Here is a 13,049-nt window from a genome sequence, read left to right as displayed (position 1 = left end):
ACCCCCAGCTCCCCTTGCAAGAAACAGGGAGCAATTGCTCCTCTGCACATTCTGTGCACCACTCCTGGTTTATGTAAGCCTTTTCCTGTTTTGTTTTTTTCCATCATGAAGAGCCCTCATCTATTTGATCTCTCCTTCTGAGGAAGTCATTCCATGCTTCATTCTTGCCACCTTTTAGATACCCTTTTCAGTCTTACAAAATCTTGTTGCAGAACAGTGCAGTGTGGTGCGGCGTTTTCCACTTCCATTGCAGTTACTTGCCTAGAAATCCTATTTGCCTTTTTTTGACCGGTAGTGAATATTGCACCGATATTTTCGAGGAACTATCTGCAGTAACAGTCAGATTTCTTTCCCAAGTGGCAATTGCTAATTTAGAAACCATTATTATATAGGTATAGCTAGCTATTTTTTGCCTACATGTATTAATTTACATGCATTGACATTGAATTTCATCTGTCCTTTTCACAATTGCTTCTGTGGTGGAATTCATATATCAAAAGGGAAACCCTAATTTCAGGATTAAGCAGAAGAAAGACCTGCTGCACAAGAGAGAAAAGCTGCACTTAAGTAAGACTATGAGGGAAAGAATTAAAAAAAGAAATCAGTAAAATTTAAATTGTTTCTTAGATTTTGTTTTTAGGCTTATACTAGTATCATGGCTTAGATCCCACTAGTTAGGAAGATTTTATCATCTTTCTACTACAAGCAGTATTTACTATTTCCCAGAGCAGGGCAAATGCAAGTAAAGCTGTTCTTTTTTGAATTTTATCCAACAGTGACTAAGCCAATCCTAAAAGTCCATTGAAAATAAAGGAGAGATTTGACTGAATAAAAACACCAAGACGTGACCTAAGCATTTAACAGCTAGGGGATGTCTCTTGAACATTAACTCTTTAGCAGCAAGTAAGCCGTTCGTTTCTAAAATACATGTTCAACCCTCCAGTTTGGCATGCCCAGTTTCACATCACTTTACCTCCTATTAAAGAAAGATGCTAAATAGCCATATATTCAAGTAGAAATGAGGTTAGTTACAAATGCAATGGATTAATTTAAGTAATCTTGATGCTTTCAATGGTTTTGTTCATATGCTGATGAAATATTTATTACTTCAGGGTCTCTTCTCATGCATTTTTTGCCAATACATTTAGCATTCTCAGTTACTTCTCAGCTATTACAAGGCACTAATAGCTGGGCAAGTATTCTATTAAACTCCTTTTTAGGGGCAATGACATTTTGAATTACACACAAAATACGGAATGTATGTGGAATGGGGGAGTTTGACAGTATTTTGAGGTATCTTTTATTTTTTGTCCCTCTATGTTAATGACCAAATCCTGTTAGTGCTACTAACACCTGCAGGTATCATTCATGTTCAATTCTCCCTCCCACAAACTACTTCTGTGAGTAAGAAGTTGCCATAAGTCTTGCAGGATGAAGTCTACAAACCCAATGGATTTAAAATTCAACAATCCATTTATTATAGCAACTTCTCAGGCCTTCCAGCCTGCTTGTTCCCAAGTCTTTGTAGAATGGTACATCAATTTTATACTGAACTATTAATTGTAGTTGACTTTGCAAAGCTGTTTTCTTTATATTTTTATTCAGTTTTGCAAAACCAATCCCAACTGAGTTAATGTTATTCCCCAGTTTCTTTGATCAAATTGCAAATATTTCCTTTAATCTTTTAAGACATAGAAATGTATTATCTGAGGAGCAGAGCCTCCTCATTTCCTGTAGTGATGGCTTGGGAGAAACAATCTTTCACATATTTCTCATTTTATGCAAGTGATTATTCCTGTAAGTACATATTAGTAAGCATAACATTAAAACACATTAACCTAACCTAAATAAAAACACTTTGCACCAAATTTGCAAGCTAACATGCCTTGGTTCTTAATGATATTAATCTGAACACATTTTTCCCAGAGGTCACGATCCAAAATTCACTGAGGTCAATAGAAAATATGTGCTGATGTTTGTGAGCTTTAGGGTTGGCAATAAACACATACACATTTATCTTTTCCTTCAAGAAACTGTATGTGAAATTTCCCAAAGGCAGGACGAAAGGCCTTTGGGAAACTATTTGATTTTTTTTTTTAGCGTCTACTCACAGTAAATACATTGCAACGTGGACACTGCATAAAGAAGGATAGATATTGTTACTAAAGAAAGAGGGAACTTAAAATACGAATTAGCTCTCCTCAAAATGTTGTTAATAATAATGTCACAGCCACCACATATTTGACATTTATACAAATATTTTACAAAGAAAGATACATTATTTAATTTTGTTCTGTCATTATCTGTCATTTATTACAGGTCTCCCTGTTCAGAACTGAATGTTCAGAATTGAACAGGGAGAATTCAGAATTAAATATCACATAGTATTGAGACATTTACTCTTTTAAAAATTATCCCATTTTATTATTCAGCTTTTTAAAATTGTGATATAGGGTAATGTTTAGCAAAATAACAGAAAATAACATCTTTGGGTTTTCTTAATCTGAATTTGTAGTAGTAGGTGTTTTAAAGCGAAAGAAGTACAAATCTAGTTCTTTTTTCTTTATTCTAATTCTTCCACCATAAAAGTGAAAAGTTTTTTTAAAAATCAAAGTAACATTTCTGCTCATTTTTAAAACCTTTTGAACAGAAATCAAAGGGAAGGATTTTTCTGCAGTATATTTCTAGTGTAAGAAAGGAGCTGAAAAGGAAAGAAAGAACGAGCAAGAGAGAACTCTTCTGCTATCTTGGAAACAAAGACACATGCAGCTGGAAAGTAAAACAAACAAAGAAACCCCAACAACTTATGTATATTAATTATTTTTTTGCAAAATCTATGTCAATAAAAACACATCTTTCAACAAAACTCAGGTTTTGCCTAAATACTTTCCATGTTATCTGAATAAGTTTCCACCATAAGCTTTTTTTCCATTATTTTGTTAATTCCTTCCATTTTCTTCTCTCCTCAAAGTCTCCTTTCAGCCTCTGCTGAAGTCTTCCAGAAGTGAAACAGCATATTATTTTGCTGAGAAGCTTAGCTGCCTCCTACCCAACATTCTTGTTTCTCTTCACTTTACTCACTGTTGTTCCTAATTATTTAATGTAATTGATAAGATGCCACCTCTGGGTAGAGCTGGTTGCCATGACACTGTAAGAAATCACTCCATATTTCTCCATCCCTGGATCTTGCTAAAGAATTTATGTAGAATATCTTTCACCAACTTCCAAGCTTCACTCACATCTGTAAAAAAAATTATTAACAATCTAACCCTTGCAGCCAGGTTTTATCAGAGTAATGGGGATAAAAATGTTTCTTCCATAAATAAAGTTTTCTTTTTTTCCTGCTGAAACTGGCTGAGATCCCACAGCTGTAACTCTCTGCCATAGCACTGCATACCTTTGACATACAAAGTGCCATCAGTTTGGCTGCCAAATGGCAATCTGTCATCACTGGGGCCTTGTTCCACCACAGTAACCATAATTAACAGCCTTGTCAGCTTCTGTCCTGTGACTCCTGCTAGAGTTTCTTGGCTTTGGTCTAAGACGTGGGACTTGAAGCATCACTCACAGAGCACCTGAGGGTACTAGCCCAGCTGCTACAAAACGCACACAGACAACTTGCATGCACACACACACCACCTGCATGCTTCTCCTCAAATTCAGACAAAACTCACCTTTATCTACCATCATCTTCCACCTGCAACCACCATCACATGTCCAGTGGAGCAGAATGGACTGCTCCCACAGCACGAGAGCTGTAACTGCCCAAATGCTACCCCCACTCCTGCCAAAGCTGTGTCTACACCTGTGCTGCAACATCGGAGTAGCAGCACTGCAAGGCGCAGGCACACTTCCTCCACAACCGTCCAGACAACAAAACTCAAGGAATCAACACAACGGCACTGACTAACCCAAAAGAATGCTTGCTTCTCCCTAGCAGCACGTTTTGAAGGCACTCATGAAGAAGGGAAGTTTTCAGGTGCACTTCTAGTACATTTGTGACCATGTGTAAACCTCAAAACACACAGAACAACATAAGGAATCTTCAGAACATAAGGACCAGCATGGAAGGCGGTACTTCTTTGAAAATTTAACGAATGGCTGCTGCAGGTAGAGGTACAAGCTGCTCGGAGTAGGACCACCCCAACAGCAGAGAGCTCCTGGTCTTAGAAATAAACGTAGGGTACATGCAATGCAACAATGCACTCCGTGGAGAGCAATAAACAGTGGGGTGGCATCGGACTTGAGCTGTTGACACTCTTTTTACTGACTTACATCAAGTCAGTGTCTGGAAAGCTGGTGCCTATCCCTGACGTTTCAGGCAATCTTCTAATTACAGCAACATGCTTTGAGACAGTGAATTACAGAACAGATGTTAATAGCTTGAGATGTTTTAAGAGTCTTGCAACTCACCAAGAGCTTTACAGTCACAGAAAAAGCAGTGCATCGAGGGAACTTTTGGAGGAACATGACTTCACTAGGGAAGAGCTTATACTATTTCAAACGTGAGCTCTGGAGGCATCTTCTGTGCTGTTGAATACAAGTGACCAAGCAGCTGGTCTAGATCCATCCATCAAGTCTGGATGGAAATGCACTTGGGGAAGTGTAAAAATGGAAAGCACCCTTATTTGCACTGGCCAGAAATGCCTAGGAGCAACCAAAGGATATTAAAAACATATGGTCCTGGGCTGAGGTTCTCTTCTTCCTCTACTTTTTAAGCACCCAGCACACAAGGTCTCGCAGGGATTTTTTTTCATGTTTTCATGATGCAAGAATCAGTTCGGTTATGCTACCTAATAATTTCAAATGAAATTTTACAGCTTGTTTTCTGGAGTGCTGGAAAACACTGTTTATATCACATTACCCTGGACAATTAGAAACAATTTAGAGGACCACACTTCATACCTAATGCAGTCTGAAAAGCGTGCCACAGACAACCCACACAGTGCATTTGTCTCTGTAAATGTTGTTAAAGAAACACGGTATTAGCCCTATCAGTTATTTTTATTTATACAGACTACCAGAGCTTCCTTGCTCTTTAAAGCTGTGTATTTAATATTGCAGAACTGGTAAAGACTGAGAATAGCCAAGCTTCTTATCCTAAAAAACATTCATTTATTTTCATTTTTACACTATTAACAAATTTGTTGTGTAAAACATGCTTTTCTTGTTGGTGATAATTCACCAGCAAGGTGAGGGTAACAATGGTGGAAGAAGCTAATGAAATCTTAACTAATGAGTTAGATGCAACAACAACTTTGCTGCTGAAGTCCTTGATGGTATCTCCATTTCACACTTCATAAGGCATAAGGCTATTATTAAACTTCAATGTTTTTATTAATATTTTGAGCAGATTCATGCCAGATTCAAGGACTGATTTATGTACTTGATGTATTTGTTTTAATTTGCAAAAGACATTTCCAAGTTATTTAACCAAAATAACAACATGTAAAATTCTCAAAAGCTACACTTTTCCAATTATAATTAATCAGAACTTGCCCATCTCCCATCTCATTTACACAAAATGAATGTACAGTTCACTTCTCAGGTTCATCCTCCACAAGCAATCAGCAAACTCTGATGCTTTACAGAACATATACTGAGACGGACTGAGTAGAGGATGAGAAATGATCCTTTCAACTCTCCACAGAGCCCACAGACAATTTCCCTTAAACCCAGGATACTTAATGACAACACTGATATGTCAGTTTGCCCTATACCAAACTTATCAGGACATGATGGAAGGAAAAGAACACACAGTGCTAACAAAACTTTAAAGGATGTTTTGGCAAGATCAGTTAAATGCTTCCCCTTTGACAAATTAGAATCTGCTACTGAAATAATGTTCTCCTTTAAAAAATTTAAGTAGCTTTTACAATATACCAACTTACTTGCTAATACAACATGCCATTGGTATTTACATTCAAGGCATTCAGTCTGAAAAGGGCAACACTGAATACCCTCGTATTGAAATTCATGAGGATGTTCAGACAAGCTACTGTGGTGACACAATCTAGTACTAGGTTATTACAAAGGATTTGTAAGTAATTGCTCATATAGTGTTTTGATTTTTCTTAGTTATTGGAAGAAAATTCTTTTATTTTTGATCTCATTATCTTCACATAGGCTGAGATGACGTTTGGGAAAGGCTATTGTACACATCTACATGATGGATCCTTCCACACGATGTATTTCATTTTCCTTCAGAGAAAAATAAAAAACAGTATTTCTAGTAAAAAAAGGAAAAAAATATTTACTAAAATATATATATATATATATCACTGTCCTTCAGAAGCAGGTTTATTTCTCACTATATTTCACCTATTGTAGTTCAAATAGAAACTGAATCATTCAAATTCCCTTTTGTTAAAATCATGACAAGGGCAGTACACCCTGCCCTTGGGTGGAGAAGCAGTGACTTTTCCTCTGCATGGAAATAAAATATGACTTAATATCATACTGTTGCCAGTAAACTAGTGGCTCTCTAGGCTGTTTCACTAGGTCTTTGACCATAACTTTTTCAGAATAGACCAGCACTTTTTCAGGATAGATCAGACCCATGGGAACTTGGAAGATAGGGCCAGGACATGCTAGACCTTCCAGGCAGTTTTCTGAGCCAGAGAAGACAGGGATCATCACTAGTGAAGAAATAAGGTTCTCTTCTGGAAATAAAATGAAATATTTTCCATGAAAGCAACCTAACTGTATTTGTGCACAGCTGTGTACCTCAATTGTATTTTGCATTATTTAATAACAGTGAGGCTTTTGTGATGAATTCTCCTGTAAGCCTATAGCACAACCACAAGCTAAGTAACAGCAAAAATTGTCAGAATTTTAATTAGTCTGGCAATATGCACCTCACATAATTTGCAATAGAAAGGCCTTGAGGAAAAAAATAAAAAGTACTTCAGAAAATGTTATCTTCATACAATGAGAAAGGAGAAGGGAAAAAAAGAACATTACCCAGCACTTTATTTTCCTAACTAAAAAAAAATAAAAAAAATAACAGGTTCTAAATTTATGGGTAGTATATTTGAATGACAAAAAGATGAAGAGAATCTATATTAGATGCACTGTCTTCTATTTAGAGAAAAGTGACAATAGACGTTCTGGAGATGTACGTTATATAAATCTGCTATCAGAAAAATCAAGCTCCAACAATTGCAAGAGCCAGCCTCTATAAGCTGACTGAACTTCTTTTCAACAGTCCATTGAAAAGGCAGAAAGAAAAGGTAGACAAAAGATGAGGAATAAGAACTGAGGTTTAATTGGCAATACATAATTTTTCCAGTTGTTGGTAAAACAATGCTGTTTTGGAATCCTTTTATCTTCATTACATAAACATTTCATGATCCACTTGTAATCAATACAGAAAAGCTGCCACCTATTTCGAGAAACAGAAAACTGTCTAAATTGGGCCATTCCGCATTATCTGGCATTACTGTAGGTGCTGAATTAACATTGTTCTGACAGCAAACCTGCAGACTGATTCCTTTGCCTCAAGCAACTTCAGAGACATATTTTGGAGATGGGTATTGATTTGCGCACCGGCAGAAGTAAATAGGGAATGACAGGGAAAACCGAAAGAATTTAAGCAATGGTTTGCTTTGTTACCCTAACACTATTTTTGACTGAGGAAGATTAAAAGTGGGGTGACGTAAGACTCAGGAGTGTGGACAGTAGCCTAACCCAAACACCACATCTCAGCCGCAGGCCCACCACAAAAAATGCCAACAGTTCCCTCGCTGCAGATCACTGTAGAGGTAACCAAAATAAAGGATCTACTTTCTGTCCTTTGCCTTAGTACAAAAAGAAAATGGAACAAACAAATGCTCCCTAAATCATTTAGAAAGGAAAAGTGATTACAAATGCCGTAATGTCCTCTCAGTTCCCCATAAAACTGATGGTGCTTTTAAGTCAGTTGCACCAGGATGGGAAATGCAGGTGCAACCTCCTCCTCTTCTCCCAGATCCCCAATAACTACTCAAGACATGACTATTTTCAGATTCTCTTCTCAAGAAAGAAACTCTAGCTACTCCTTTTCCCACTTAAATATCAATTAGCTTACACTGGAAGCCATTTGAGAAATAAAAGCCTATTACGTACACTATAAAGTATACCTTTTCTAAATATAAAGTATTCTCATCAGTATCTCCTCTCTTCATAAGGAATACAAAATGGCTAACAAAATGGCTACAGAAATTTCAGATTTTTATAATTACACATTAGTGTACTCAACAGTTTTTGCAAAAGTGGAAAAAAATCAAAAGTAGCAAGCATTCGCACAAATAATACAATTTTCATTATTTGAATTTTTCAAGAAGGAAGACATCTAAAATACCAATTTTGGAAGAAACATTCCATTTAAAAATGTACTTTTCCTCATAATTTGATTATGTAATTATGTTAAATGCTCTTAGTCATTAACATTTTTGGGGAAAAAAAAGAGAAGGTACTGCAGATGAAACTGGTCTGTAGACACTTTGTACACACAGCTTCACTTTGCTGCCAGAGTATTTCAGCATAAACATTCAGAACAGAGAATTTCACTTGGTTGAGTGCTTTGCAAAGTGAAAAATGGATCACTGTTAGGGTCTTTGGAAATCATGGAACAGATCCAAAGAAGCAGCACTAGCAAAAAACAAAGGTTAAGCAAATTCAGATGCCTTCATCCTTGTGTTGCAATGAGAATTAACCCTGGAATTCCACAATATGACCTGCTGCTTTTCTTTTTAATCTAAATATTCCTAAGTCACTTTCCATGCTGCTTTTTTCTGCTTGCCCAGAAGTGAACGGTTTCTTGTAACATGGCAGTAGTCTCCCACCCCAGATGTACAGGGACCCAGAAACACATCTGGGTAGTCGTTGGGTGCCAACAGACCACCAGACTTGGCAAGGATGAAGGAGGGACTGGGAAGAAGCATCTGCAAGCAACAGAGTTTGCTGAAGTAGAAGGATGTGGAGAATAGTTTAGGATGGCTAGGCTTGGTCATAGTTAAGGATTGGTCAGGCTTGGTGGTGAGTGATGCAGGCCTGAAATGCCTCAGGCTGTGCAGAGTTGCTCAGGCCCTAGGGAAATATTCAGACAACCATTTTCTCCTCAAATACTCAGGTGAGGGCAGCCACCCTGCCGTGGTGAACCTCTGTTGGCTCCTTTCAGAGAGTAACTAACTACTGGCTCCCAACTGCATTGGTGGTGGTGGGTCTCAAATGTGCAAAGGACCTTGGTAGCCAGCCTGCCTTATAACCAACTACCTGTTACAGGATTTCCAACACTTGGATACTTGTTGTGTTCAACAAGCATCTCACTAGACTATGGCCAACTCATTTGGCTATTTCCATTACTCCTGTCCTGCACTCCCACCTAGGACGCAGGTAAAAAGCATCTAGAATGGATAAGGAGGTTTGTAGCTTCAGCTACTGCTTTGAAGATTTGTTACGAGTGGTGGGGATAACCTCTGGTGTTCACCACCCAAAGCAAACCCTAGCAGAAGAACCTGTGGATCCAGTTGAGCAGAGCATGTCTCCTCACACTTGTAACAGAAAAATGGTTATTTATTTTCTGTCTTCAGACAACACTTTAAAGTGGATTTCCTTTCACTAATACACATTTATTAAATTTCTCTGCTAATTAAAGAAGCCAAAACAATAGCTAAGGAATTGGAAAGTGCTCTAATGGAATTACTACTTTGAGGTGGCTTGAATGTCATCATTTCCCTCTCCAACATAGCAAAATCTTAACAATCACGTTAAAGATAAAAAGCTAGAATAAATGCTGCTGGCTTTTTCAGAGGAAACATCATTATGGATATTAACACCTTCTGTGTTAACAGTAATACATAGATTAAATATAGCAGCTTGAGTAACTGAAATGCCTATAAAGCATCTGCCACAAGATAAAGCGTAAAGAAAACTCGGAGGTGAGAAACACCCTGGAGAAATTGAATTAAAACAAGATCTCAAGCATATGTATACTATGATTTCCATCAGACTACATATACAGTCCATTTCAATTTACCTTCATATTTAAGCAATTATCTAAGCTATTTTGACATGAGGCTATGCAGCATTTATGGCTTTGTCATCGTATCACGGCTCTCACTGTAACATCCCTATGCTCCAGAGACACAGGCTTTCCATTTCCTATTGTGCCATTCCAGGGGAGAGGTTAAGTGTTCTCTCCGCTCTTCACAGTGGAAAAACTTCTCCCCAGGCCAGGGAACATGTGGAAAGAGCCAGCCTCCCCACACATGCATGGAGAGCATCTGTATAAGTACTACATACAGCGTCAAATGCATACGTCATCTATTATTTTATGAAAGATACATATACGTCCTTTCCTGCCAGTAAAGACTGCTCAGCCCTCCTCCTACAAGCCTAGAGCCCATGGTCATGCAACACATCCTTAATCCAGGACAGCCACAGTGTCAGCACGGGGCATACAAACAGCACCAGTTTCCCATGAACCTCAAGCATCTTCTAAGCACCATTTTCCCCATTCCAGCTTTTGCGTACAATGCACATAATACTCTTTTCCTGCTCAAGCCTTCTCCATGCGGCAGTTTCAAAACTGGCAAACAAATCAAGCATCCACAACGTGCAACTTTGCCAAAGAACTCTACAACACAGCTGAACCATTGGTATTTGCTTGTCACACAGCAATAGCGTGAGACTCCTTCAAGGAGCGCACTGTGCTTGCAGTAACATAAAGAACATGTGGGCAGTTTTGTCAGCAGATGAGACCTCTGACTTTAAATAAATAAATAAATAAATAAACAAACAAACAAACTCTGACACTGCTGCTTCGGCATTTAACAGATGAAACACAACTAAGATTAAGACCAAAACACAGGAAGCACTAACATCCCTGGTTTTGGCTAGCTTTTCCAAGGCTTTTTGCATTACAGCTGTTTCAATGCATCATCTTAGAACTTTAATATTTAAATTGCTGAGACTGTTGAGAGGATCCAGAGTTGACAGCTGATTTTTTTTTAAAAAAAGAGAGGAAAAAAGGAGAGGCGGAGGCACAGCAGACAGAATCTGCCTTTTAATTAAATGGTGTTATTTAAATAATAATGGTAATGATAATTTCCACTGATAAGTTTTTACTTAGGATGGGTGAGGTAGCTACTTGGGAATTGAGTCATTGGAAGACAGCAGAAAGGAAGGAGAAGGTGTTCAGAAACAATTTCAGCAATGTATTTCTTCCTGTCTTTTGTCCTGTACTCCTTACGACCTTTTTGCCAGTCTTTTCACCGTGTAGCTATACTGCTTATGAACAACTGGGATAAACAAACAGAAGAGCTGTAAAACAGTCATCTGTGGTTCTGCAGACAAAATGAGAGTAAAAAATAAACCAGCATTTCAAAAATCCCTTCCTGCTGCCTACAGGAGTAGTTGCTCAGCAGAAGTTGAGCATCAAACCCCACACTTACTCACAATATCCTTTTTCCTCTACGTCTTATCCACAAGGTGGAACACGAGCTTGATAATTAAAGGGCATAGTAAACATGATTCTGCAAAGCCCTTAGCTCAAGACTACCCTGAAAACCATCTCTAAGCCACAGCTGCACAACTGCACATCACTGCAACACTGCTTATGTGGATGCTGGGAATCAGCACTGTTCCCAGCTGCCTGTGCTTGTCTCTGCCCTTGGTAAATCAAATCTTAATGTCAAGTGCACAAGGCAAAATAGACATGCCTACATGCCTTACTGTAGCAGCCAGCCAAAGGACTTGCCACAGACAAACGTGAGCAACTTTCAAGCAAACTTCCCAAATAACATGATTATTTCGGCCGAGTAGCTCGCAGAAAAGAACAAGAATAAAGAAAGGGAGTGAGCACACAGCGACAAAAAGTAAGCAGCAGATGGTTTTACATAACTGGCAAAATGGAAAAAGCAAGGAAAAAAATCCCATCATGAAAGGGGCTAAAATGTTGTAGATTTGTCTCGGTTTAAAAATTAATGCACTGTAGGATGCTGAATAGTTCAAAAGAAGAAAAATGATGGGATGCAAGTCTTTCATCTCCCCATCCTTGGCCTGTGCTAAGCGCCAGTCAGTAACTACATTCCTGGCTGGGTTCATATACAAGCAAAGTGCACTCAAACCCTCCTCTTGCTCTGTGAGCCTGCAGACACCTCAACATCCACCCATTTGCAAATCCTCCTATCTTACATCCTCCCCGAGGACCTAATTGCAATGATAAGGTAATCAAGTTCACGAGACCCATCTTAGAGTAGTTTAATGTTCATCTAAGAAGCTGATACCTCCATCAATGTAACTTGCAACTGTTTGCGTACCTTTCCTACCCTAAATATCCCACAGTTTTGGATCATATAAATAACTGACTATCCTTCAGAATATATATGGCTATGTGCTTAAGGAGCATCATATAAATTCTCTTCCCACCACTACAGCCTTTAACCAGAAACAAGCCAAGAATGGCCAATAACAGAGGTCCACTGCTGATTTTAAAGTACCAGATTCAAAGATATGCTTACACAACCCCCGCCCCCCCCCCCCACACTCAATGCTCAGGAGTAGAATTAGCAAAAGGATTAGAACCAGGAGGTCAAGGAATAAAATTTGTGATGGGATTAGAACCAAGAGGTCAAGGAATAAAATTCTCAAGGAGATTAGCAGTATGAGGTCAAAGAACCAAAGAATTACTGAAGGGATTAAGATCGCTCCCTAGCTATTGCTATAGATGCTTCTTCCCCAAAGCATTTTCTCTTCTGCACTTCAAAATAAAACTGCTAGAAAGAAAGCAGGAAGTTAGAAAATCTGATCAGTGGCACTAGCAATCACAAAGCAGCATATTCTCCTTACCCCAGGTGGTTTCTTCACCTACCAAGATGCTGAGAATATGCTTAGAAATACCTGTGGTTTTTTTTGTTTGTTTGTTTGTTTTTACTGTTTAGAGAGACAAATTTTATTCTTTTTTACAGTGAGCATTATGACAAACCCAGTGGCTGGATCTCAGTGAAATCTGGGGAATGCCTGAAATGACTAAACTGTCCTCAAAGTGACCACATGTAGCCCCTGAA

At 38.4% G+C, this 13,049-nt stretch overlaps 1 protein-coding gene across 4 annotated transcripts in view; it reads right to left on the bottom strand.

The window, feature by feature from the left end:
* Positions 1-13,049, bottom strand: part of KCNH5 (potassium voltage-gated channel subfamily H member 5) — a 169,911-nt gene that overhangs the window by 72,485 nt on the left and 84,377 nt on the right. The gene's annotated exons all lie outside the window — the stretch shown is intronic.

This window comes from Anser anser (assembly GCF_964211835.1).
Source record: "Anser anser genome assembly, chromosome: 5".
NCBI lineage: Eukaryota > Metazoa > Chordata > Aves > Anseriformes > Anatidae > Anser > Anser anser.
This window is presented reverse-complemented; position numbering and strand designations above follow the sequence as displayed.